General features: G+C 45.8%; 1 long non-coding RNA gene across 1 annotated transcript; it reads left to right on the plus strand.

Annotated features, from left to right (window-relative positions):
* The first annotated feature begins 831 nt into the window (after nt 1-831).
* LOC123484261 lies at nt 832-9,553 on the plus strand. Its single transcript, XR_006658463.1, has 3 exons — nt 832-879; nt 9,105-9,182; nt 9,430-9,553. It is a non-coding gene; the product is annotated as an uncharacterized LOC123484261 (long non-coding RNA).
* The last annotated feature ends 276 nt before the right edge of the window (nt 9,554-9,829 follow it).

Below are 9,829 nucleotides of genomic sequence, written 5' to 3' on the forward strand. Positions count from 1 at the left end.
ATTGCTGTCAGACATTATTGAGCAATGGCATTTATGAGAAGGAATATTAATACCATAATCACGCTTGTTTTATTGTAAAATTATGCATTATTACCTATTTTAGATGAAGTGTGATTCAGTGTAATGTATGCATCATGTTGTAAATAAGCTCAAAGCTAAAGACAATACATACTAATGTTTTTTCTTTTAAATATTGCAGGTTATCCTGTCATTCTATATCGTCTGTTACCTTAAAATAAAAAATAAATAAACAGAAGTTAAACATCTTTCCACAGTACTGTAGGAAGTTATTATAATATCGTATGACATCATTGGTTGTCAAGCATGTAAATGTGGCCGCGTTCGACATTGCAGCCAACTTTAAAGTCGAGACTGACTGATCTACAAATAATATGAAGTAGTTATTTATCATGCAAGGTGATTTGTAGATCAGTCAGTCAGTCACAATTTACCCATGACACGTCACAGTTTCGATGCTCTTGAATACAGCCTCTGTGAATGAGGAAGCAAGCCATCTCTGAATCAGCGTCTTGGTCCCTGACATAGAGTTGGATAGAGGGCACAGCTTGGCATCTTTTCATGCTGGCTTCTGTTACAACATCGGCAGCACATTTGAGGGCTATCTCCATTTTAAAGTTGTCAATTTCTTCTTGTTCAACCTCCAAGAGTATAATGACAGTCGATAAACATACTGAAAGGATGCATACAATGTCATGTCAATGCTTAAACAGTCTTTGTAGCTAGTGTGTCTTTTATCCAACTCTGTGGTCTCTCACTACTTCAAAGTTGTGTAAACCACAGACCTAAAACCTCACAGTCAGTGTATGTTTCCTTAGACTGCCAGAAAGTTCATCACAAGACCTCTCTCCCCTTCACTCTGTAAGTATGCTTGACAATATCTTAAAATATGTATATTTTATTATTATATGTCTGTATCCATGAACCATATTCCTCTGTTATGGGCATGGTGATGAAAATAATATAATATAGTGGGGACTTTTTAGAAAATGGCCTGAATTATGAGTAACAGTACGAGTAAGAATGATGAGTTTATGGGCAGAATTAACCTGATATACAGTGATGGTGGGTTGTGGTTAGGAGTAGTATTAACCTGAAACACAGTGATGGTGGGTTGTGTTTAGGAGTAGTATTAACATGAGACACAGTGATGGTGGGTTGTGTTTAGGAGTAGTATTAACATGAAACACAGTGATGGTGGGTTGTGTTTAGGAGTAGTATTAACATGAAACACAGTGATGGTGGGTTGTGTTTAGGAGTAGTATTAACATGAGACACAGTGATGGTGGGTTGTGTTTAGGAGTAGTATTAACATGAGACACAGTGATGGTGGGTTGTGTTTAGGAGTAGTATTAACATGAGACACAGTGATGGTGGGTTGTGGTTTTGTTGGTTTAGATCACACTAAGCGTCATTTTCCTGTCCTAACTTCCTGTCCTAGATTGACCAATCAGAGTTCTTTAAACAGAGATCCTAAAAATTACTAGTTAATAGTTATAATATGTAATTCTATACTTCTTTATATTGACAATATATGCAGTTTATATTCACATTACAGTATTTGGATGACAGGCTACATTACATTATATATAGATAACATGCTACATTAGACTATATATGGATAACAGATTACATTAGACTATATATGGATATCAGGCTACATTAGACTATATATAGATAACAGGCTACATTAGACTATATATAGATAACAGGCTACCTTTGACTATATGTGGATAACAGGCTACATTAGACTATATGGATAACAGGCTACATTAGATTATATATGGATAACAGGCTACATTAGACTATATATAGATAACAGGCTACATTAGACTATATATGAATAACATGCTACATTAGACTATATATGGATAACATAATACATTAGACTATATATGGATAACAGGCTACATTAGACTATATATGGATAACAGGCTACCTTTGACTATGTATGGATAACAGGATACCTTTGACTATATGTGGATGACAGGCTACATTAGACCACATGGATAACAGGCTACATTAGACTATATAGAGATAACAGGCTACATTAGACTATATATCGATAACAGGCTACATTATACTATTCATAGATAACAGGCTACAATAGACTATATATGGATAACAGGCTACATTATACTATATATGGATAAAAGGCTACATTAGACTAGATATGGATAACAGGCTACATTAGACTATATATGGATAACAGGCTACATTAGACTATACATAGATAGCAGGCTACATTTGACAATATATGGATGACAGGCTGCATTAGATTATATATGGATAACAGGCTACATTAGACTATATATGGATAACAGGCTACATTAGACTATAAATGGATAACAGGCTACAATATACTATATATGAATAACAGGCTACAATAGACTATATATGGATAACAGGCTACATTAGACTATATATGGATAACAGGCTACATTATACTATGTATAGATAACAGGCTACATTAGACTATATATGGATAACATGCTACATTAGACTATACATAGATAGCAGGCTACATTTGACAATATATGGATAACAGGCTGCATTAGATTATATATGGATAACAGGCTACATTAGACTATATATGGATAACATGCTACATTAGACTATATATAGATAGCAGGCTACATTAGACTATATATCGATAACAGGCTACATTAGACTATATTGAGAAGAGGTTACATTAGACTATACATAGATAACAGGCTACATTAGACTATGTATGGATGGTAGGCTACATTAGACTGTATATAGATAACAGGCTACATTTGACTATATATGGATAACATGCTACCTTTGACTATATATGGATAACAGGCTACATTAGACTATATATAGATAACAGGCTACATTAGACTATTTATGGATAACAGGCTACATTAGTCTATATATTGATAACAGGCTACATTAGACTATCTATGGATAACAGGCTACATTAGACTATATATGGATAGCAGGCTAAATTAGATTATATATAGATAACAGGCTACATTTAACTATATATGGATAGCAGGCTACATTAGACTATATATGGATAGCAGGCTACATTAGACTATATATGGATAGCAGAATACATTACACTATATATGGATAGCAGGCTAGATTAGACTATATATGGATAACATGCCTCATTAGAATTTACATGGATAACAGGCTACATTGGACTATATATGGATAACAATAATCTCCCGTCTGGACTATAATCTCCCGTCTGGACTACTGCAACTCGCTGTTGGCTGGCCTCCCTGCCTGTGCCATTAAACCCCTACAACTCATCCAGAATGCCGCAGCCCGTCTGGTGTTCAACCTTCCCAAGTTCTCTCACGTCACCCCCCTCCTCCGCACACTCCACTGGCTTCCAGTTGAAGCTCGCATCCGCTACAAGACCATGGTGCTTGCCTATGGAGCAGTGAGGGGAACGGCACCTCTGTACCTTCGGGCTCTGATCAGTCCCTACACCCAAACGAGGGCATTGCGTTCATCCACCTCTGGCCTGCTGGCTCCCTTCCTCTGCGGAAGCATAGTTCCCGCTCAGCCCAGTCAAAACTGTTCGCTGCTCTGGCACCCCAATGGTGGAACAAGCTCCCTCACGACGCCAGGACAGCGGAGTCACTCACCACCTTCCGGAGACATTTGAAACCCCACCTCTTTAAGGGAATACCTGGGATAGGATAAAGTAATCCTTCTACCCCCCCAAAAAACTGTAAAGTGGTTATCCCACTGGCTATAGGGTGAACGCACCAATTGGTGAGTCGCTCTGGATAAGAGCGTCTGCTAAATGACGTAAATGTGCCCTTGAGCAAGGCACTTAACCCTAATTGCTCCTGTAAGTCCCTCTGGATAAGAGCGTCTGCTAAATGACTAAAATGTAAATGTAAATGTAATAACAGGCTACATTAGACAATATATGTGTAACATGCTACCATAGACTATATATGGATAGCAGAATACATTAGACTATATATTGATAAATGTCTACATTAGACTATATATGGACAACAGGCTACATTAGACAATATGGATAGCAGTTATTTCAAGGCCTACCTTCAAACTAAGTGCCTCTTTGCTTGACATAATGGGAAAATCAAAATAAATCAGCCAAGACCTCAGAAAAAAAATGGTAAACCTCCACAAGTCTGGTTGATCCTTGGGAGCAATTTCCAAACACCTGAACGTACCACATTCATTTGTACAAACAATAGTACGCAAGTATAAACACCATGGGACCACGCAGCCGTCATTTCGCTCATGAAGGAGACGCGTTCTGTCTCCTAGAGATTAACGTACTTTGGTGCGAAAAGTGCAAATCAATCCCAGAATAACAGCAAAGGACCTTGTGAAGATGCTGGAGGAAACAGGTACAAAAGTATCTATATCCACAGTAAAACGAGTCCTATATCGACATAACCTGAAAGGCCGCTCAGCAAGGAAGAAGCCACTGCTCCAAAACCGCCATAAAAAAGCCAGACTACGGTTTGCAACTGCACATGGGGACAAAGATCGTACTTTTTGGAAAAATGTCCTCTGGTCTGATGAAACAAAAATAGAACTGATTGGCCATAATGACCATCGTTATGTTTGGAGGAAAAAGGGGAAAGCTTGCAAGCCAAAGAACACCATTTCAACTGTGAAGCACAGAGGTGGCAGCATCATGCTGTGGGGGTGCTTTGCTGCAGGAGGGACTGGTGCACTTCACAAAATAGATGGCATCATGAGGAAGGAAAATTATGTGGATATATTGAAGCAACATCTCAAGACATCAATCAGGAAGTTAAAGCTTGGTTGCAAATGGGTCTTCCAAATGGACAATGACCCCAAGCATACTTCCAAAGTTGTGGCAAAATGGCTTAAGGACAACAAAGTTAAGGTATTGGAGTGGCCATCACAAGGCCCTGACCTCAATCCTATAGAACATTTGTGGGCAGAACTAAAAAAGCATGTGCGAGCAAGGAGGCCTACAAACCTGACTCAGTTACACCAGCTCTGTCAGGAGGAATGGGCCAAAATTCACCCAACTTATTGTGGGAAGCTTGTGGAAGGCTACCCGAAACATTTAACCCAAGTTAAAAAAATTTAAGGCAATGCTACCAAATACTAATTGAGTGTATGTAAACTTCTGACCCACTGTGAATGTGATGAAATAAATAAAACCTGAAATAAATCATTCTCTCTACTATTATTCTGACATTTCACATTCTTAAAATAAAGTGGTGATCCTAACTGACCTAAGACAGGGAATATTTACTAGGATTAAATGTAAGGAATTGTGAAAAACTGAGTTTAAATGTATTTGGCTAAGGCATATGTAAACTTCCGACTTGAACTGTACATACATACATACATACATACATACATACATACATACATACATACATACATACATACATACATACATACATACATACATACATACATACAGTACATACACACATACATATATAGTGCAATAGACTAACAGACAGACAGTAATCACATAGACAACCATATAGCACAATACAACTCAACACAATATGAGCCTGGTTCATTTTCAGTAATGAGGCCTTGTACCCCATTTCCAGTTTATACTCCAATGTATCAGGTGTAGTTATTCACCAGCTATAGTGTGACACTCTGGCTCCAGGGACTCTGATTTATGGAGCCAGGGTTGTTCATTTTCATTTGGGTGTATTTCTATGTTGGGATTTCTAGTTGTGCATTTCTATGTTGTGGTGGTTCTTGATTATTCATGTGACTCCCAATCGGAGGTAACGAGTGACAGCTGTCGGCTCGTTATCTCTGATTGGGAGCCATATTTAAACTGTTGTGGTTTCACTGTGTGTTTGTGGGTTTTTGTTCCTGTACAGTCATTTGTCACTGTGGACTTCACTATCGTCATTCGTTTATTTGTTTTCGTGGTTGCTTTGATTAAATAAAGTCATCATGTTCACTCAACGCGCTGCGTATTGGTCCGCTTCCTCAGACGATCGTGACAGAAAAACCCACCATAGAAGGACCAAGCAGCGTGTCCAGGAGCAAGACAGCTGGACATGGGAGGAAGCGCCTGGTAAGGAGATCGAGAGGCTGGCGATGGCCCAGGTGGGCAAATCGTGGTCCTGGGAGGACATGCTCGGGGGCAAGGGACCTTGGGGGAAGATCAAGGCCCTGGCGAGAGAGGAGCAACGGCGTCAGCAGGGTCATCGTTGGAAGGACGAGAGGCAACCCCAAAAAAGTTTTTTGGGGGGCACATGGCTAGGCGGCTGGGCAGCAGGAGGCTGCCACAGGGAGACGTGGAGAGAAGGCTATCGGATTACGGGGAGCCATTGGCGAGTAGAGGAAGGGAAGTTGTTGCGGCACGGCGTGAGAGACTGATGTGTGTTACCAGTCCGGTCCGGCCCGTTCCTGATCCCCCAGTTAAAGCCAGTGGTGTGTGTTCCCAGTACGGACCGGCCTGTTCCTACTCCACGCATCAAGCCCACGGTGTGCGTCGCCAGTCCAGCCCGGCCGGTTCGGCTCCACGTACTAAGGATACGTGCGTCGACAGCCCTGCGCGTTCCTGCTCCACGCACCAAGGATACGGTGTGCGTCGACAGCCCTGCCCGGCCTGTTCCTGCTCCACGCACCAAGGATACGGTGTGCGCCGACAGCCCTGCCCGGCCTGTTCCTGCTCCACGCACCAAGGATACGGTGTGCGTCGACAGCCCTGCCCGGCCTGTTCCTGCTACGCACCAAGGATACGGTGTGGCGACAGCCCTGCCCGGCCTGTTCCTGCTCCACGCACCAAGGATACGGTGTGCGTCGACAGCCCTGCCCGGCCTGTTCCTGCTCCACGCACCAAGGATACGGTGGCGTCGACAGCCCTGCCCGGCCTGTTCCTGCTCACGACGGGCGTCGACAGCCCCGGCCTGTTTGCTCCACGCACCAAGGATCGGTGTGCGTGACAGCCCTGCCCGGCCTGTTCCTGCTCCACGCACCAGGATACGGTGTGCGTCGACAGCCCTGCCCGGCCTGTTCCTGCTCCACGCACCAGGGATATGGTGGGCTTCGCCAGCCCGGCCCGGCCTGTTCCGGCCACTCGCACCAGGGATACGGTGCGCGTCGCCAGCCCAGCCCGGCCTGTTCCTGCTCCACGCACCATAAAAAGCCCTGAGATGCGTGTCCTCAGCCTGGGACCACCAGTTCCGGCACCACGCATCAGGCCTACGGTGCGTCCCCAGGGCCCAGCATGCCCTGTTCCTTCTCCCCGCACTAGCCCTGAGATGCGTGTCCTCAGCCCGGTACCTCCAGTTCCGGCACCACGCACCAGGCCTACGGTGCGCCTCAGACGGCCAGAATCTGCCGTCTGCCCAACGGGGCCTGAACTGCCCGTCTGCCCAACGGCGCCTGAACTGCCCGTCTGCCCAACGGTGCCTGAACTGCCCGTCTGCCCAACGGGGCCTGAACTGCCCGTCTGCCCAACGGCGCCTGAACTGCCCGTCTGCCCAACGGTGCCTGAACTGCCCGTCTGCCCAACGGCGCTTGAACTACCCGTCTGCCCTACGGCGCTAAAGCCGCCCGTCTGTACTGAGCCTGCAAAGCCGCCCGTCTGCCATGAGCCTTCAGAGCCGTCCGCCAGATCGGAGCCGCTAGAGCCTTCCGCCAGACAGGAGCCGCTAGAGCCTTCCGCCAGACAGGATCAGCCAGAGCCGTCTGCCAGACAGGATCAGCCAGAGCCTTCCGCCAGACAGGATCAGCCAGAGCCTTCCGCCAGACAGGATCAGCCAGAGCCTTCCGCCAGCTACGAGCAGCCAGATCCGTCAGCCAGCCATGAGCAGCCAGATCCGTCCAGCCAGCCACGAGCAGCCAGATCCGTCAGCCAGCCATGAGCAGCCTGATCCGTCAGCCAGCCATGAGCAGCCAGATCCGTCAGCCAGCCATGAGCCGTCCAGCCAGGATCCGCCAGAGCCGTCCAGCCAGGATCCGCCAGAGCCGTCCAGCCAGGATCCGCCAGAGCCGTCCAGCCAGGATCCGCCAGAGCCGTCCAGCCAGGATCCGCCAGAGCCGTCCAGCCAGGATCCGCCAGAGCCGTCCAGCCAGGATCCGCCATTTAGTCCGGTACTGCCCCTTAGCCCTGTGCTGTCCCTTATCCTGGTGCTGCCCCTTATCCTGGTGCTGCCCCTTATCCTGGTGCTGCCCCTTATCCTGGTGCTGCCCCTTATCCTGGTGCTGCCCCTTATCCTGGTGCTGCCCCTTAGCCCTGTGCTGTCCCTTATCCTGGTGCTGCCCCTTATCCTGGTGCTGTCCCTTATCCTGGTGCTGCCCCTTATCCTGGTGCTGCCCCTTATCCTGGTGCTGCCCCTTAGTCCGGTGCTGCCCCTTATCCTGGTGCTGCCCCTTATCCTGGTGCTGCCCCTTATCCTGGTGCTGCCCCTTATCCTGGTGCTGCCCCTTATCCTGGTGCTGCCCCTTATCCTGGTGCTGCCCCTTATCCCGGTGTTGCCCCTTAGTCCGGTGCTGCCTCTTAGTCCGGTGCTGCCCCTTAATCCAGTGGGGTTATATTGGAGGGTGGTCATTTGGAGGAGGCTACGTAAGCGGGTAGTGACTATGGTGGGGTGGGGACCACGACCAGTGCCAGAGCCGCCACCATGGACAGACGCCCACCCAGACCCTCCCCTAGACTGTATGCTGGTGCGCCCGGAGTTCGCACCTTTAGGGGGGTACTGTGACACTCTGGCTCCAGGGACTCTGATTTATGGAGCCAGGGTTGTTCATTTTCATTTGGGTGTATTTCTATGTTGGGATTTCTAGTTGTGCATTTCTATGTTGTGGTGGTTCTTGATTATTCATGTGACTCCCAATCGGAGGTAACGAGTGACAGCTGTCGGCTCGTTATCTCTGATTGGGAGCCATATTTAAACTGTTGTGGTTTCACTGTGTGTTTGTGGGTTTTTGTTCCTGTACAGTCATTTGTCACTGTGGACTTCACTATCGTCATTCGTTTATTTGTTTTCGTGGTTGCTTTGATTAAATAAAGTCATCATGTTCACTCAACGCGCTGCGTATTGGTCCGCTTTCTCAGACGATCGTGACATATAGAGTGAGTTGTTGTTTATGTTTCTAAGACTGCAGGGTGGGAGATGCAACAATGGCCTTGAGAACAGCAGGAAGTGTGTTGGTGGTCTTTCTCTGGTCTGTAGCAGGTATGGTCTCATTCTTGTCTTTTAGTTGCCTGGTTTGTCAATCTACAGATATTTCTAAAAGCAAAACATTTTCATGTTCTACTAGTGACACATTTGGCGTGTCCGCTTCACTTTAAACGGATTCCATTCACACTCAACCAAAGAGTATCTATGTCTCAACTCAGCTACTACGGGAACAAAGTGTTAGTGTGAGTCAAAGGACATCGACGTTAATGTAATGTCCTTGTGATGTCTAACTGGGTTTCAGCTGTACTGGGGCAGAATGGCTGGAGTGTGACTAACACCACAGTATTTGTACCTTGAAGGGGTCATCAGTGGAACTGTCCTGCTCTTACACATATCCCAGTTGGTATAAAGTCACAACAACCTTCTGGTTCACCAAAATTTTTGCTTTGGAGAATTATGTGAGTCTGAGTGATGACCCAGTATACAAAGGTCGTGTGACGTACCATAGAGATAAGAAGAATGGCCACACCCTGACAATCACAGACCTGAGAGAGAGTGACTCCACTACGTACAAGTTCAGATTTATTACAGATCAGACCGAAGGGATCCTGGAGTCACTTTGTCTGTTACAGGTACAGTGATGTTATATATATAGTGCTGATCTGTTTAATTGGTTCTGGAAAATTGTCTTATTTTGTATT

This window comes from Coregonus clupeaformis, unplaced genomic scaffold, assembly GCF_020615455.1.
Source record: "Coregonus clupeaformis isolate EN_2021a unplaced genomic scaffold, ASM2061545v1 scaf0248, whole genome shotgun sequence".
NCBI classification, from domain to species: domain Eukaryota; kingdom Metazoa; phylum Chordata; class Actinopteri; order Salmoniformes; family Salmonidae; genus Coregonus; species Coregonus clupeaformis.